The sequence below is a fragment of the Mus caroli genome, chromosome 14, assembly GCF_900094665.2.
Source record: "Mus caroli chromosome 14, CAROLI_EIJ_v1.1, whole genome shotgun sequence".
NCBI classification, from domain to species: Eukaryota; Metazoa; Chordata; class Mammalia; order Rodentia; family Muridae; genus Mus; species Mus caroli.
In genome coordinates, this window is record NC_034583.1 from 69,836,187 (window position 1) to 69,837,782 (window position 1,596).

At 43.7% G+C, this 1,596-nt stretch overlaps 1 protein-coding gene across 1 annotated transcript in view; it reads left to right on the forward strand.

Annotated features, from left to right (window-relative positions):
• Vwa8 (von Willebrand factor A domain containing 8) overlaps positions 1–1,596 on the forward strand; it is a 321,037-nt gene that overhangs the window by 137,017 nt on the left and 182,424 nt on the right. The gene's annotated exons all lie outside the window — the stretch shown is intronic.

A 1,596-nucleotide genomic window follows, 5' to 3' on the forward strand; every position in this document is an offset into this window, starting at 1 on the left:
GTGCATAGTGCAGCCCTGGTACCACTGCTCTTGTCCCCGTGCATAGTGCAGCCCTGGTACCACTGCCTTGAGCACTGTGGCCCTTCCTCACTCAGCCGTGGAGGATGGCGTAGCTTCAGAGGATCAGTGAGGCCCTGAGGCTCTGCACTGTCCCTCCATCCTGTCTGTTGAGGGCACCCTCTGCTGCCTAGGCCTTCATCTTTAGCTTCTAATTTATCTTCACTGACAGACTTCTCATATTTCTGTTTCAGGAAAAAGACAATCATTCTTTGTAAAAAGGCAGGTAGTTGTATGCATGTGCATATAAGGGTCAGAGACAACTGATAGGAGTGATTTGTCTCCACCCACCGTGTGGGTTCCAGGGACTGCTCTCAGGGCTGTCAGGCTTGGTAGCAGGCACCTTTAACCACTGAGCCATCTTGTTCACACAAGGGCAATAATTCTGTCTTTATTTTTATCTGTAAAATGGGGCAAGGATCTTATAAGACAAGTGTAGTGATTAAACCTAAATGTATATGTTTTAAAAATGTGTTTAGTAGTTGCTTAATAAATAGTAGTTTCCGTGTTGACCTGGATACCTTAGGTTTATTATAAATTCAACATATATAACTATCTCTTAAATAACTATCTTTAACTCTGTTCATGTTCCTGATTTAATCTGCTGAACTGCCTAAATTTGAAGCCTTGATATCCCCTGGCCTGTGCCTTTCTGATACAGTCACTTATTCTGAAAGCAGGTCTCTCCAGTGACTGTGAGCTTAATCTGCTGTTATCTGTAGTCAGCAACTGTCCTTGTCTCAGACTTTCACAAAGTTGGTCCTGGAATATTACTTCCTCTTTATTGACCCTTCACTAGTAACTATCTGAAGCACGGATCTCTGCTAGTTTTCTGTAAAAGTTTAACAAATTACCATTGCTATTTTAACAAATTGTGCCTTGATAAAGAAATTTTTGGTCTGGACAAAAGATTTTGAAATCAGTCACAGTGGAAGTGTCAACAAAGCTGCACACCTGGGAGGCTCCCAGGAGAACTCCCTCTTAGTTCCTTTTCACTGGGGAGACTGCTACCAGCATTCCTCCATCTATGGTCTCATTGTCCAAGCCTCCTTCTGTATTCCCAGCAGCTCTGCTGTATCTGCGTTGAGTTTTCTTCTGCCTTCTTACAGAGAGATGCATTTGGGGAAGCACCAAATTAGTCCAAGATAATGTCCTTTAAAATTCTTAATCTCATCTCCAAAGACATCTTTGTCTTAAAAAGTCACATTCCTAAGCTCCAGGAGAGAGAGAGAGAGAGAGAGAGAGAGAGAGAGAGAGAGAGAGAGAGAGAGAGAGAGAAGAAGAAGAGGAGAGGAGAGGAGAGGAGAGAGAGAGGAGAGAGAGAGAGAGAAGATCCAGTTACCACAGTTTTCTTACTAATTACCTCTGGGACCTCACCTCATTTTTCCCCATTAGTCTTTCCAGCTTTGTTATTTTCTTTGCTGTTACTAAGTTTTAAAATTTATTCTTAAGCCGGGCGTGGTGGCGCACGCCTTTAATCCCAGCACTCGGGAGGCAGAGGCAGGCGGATTTCTGAGTTCGAGGCCAGCCTGGTCTACA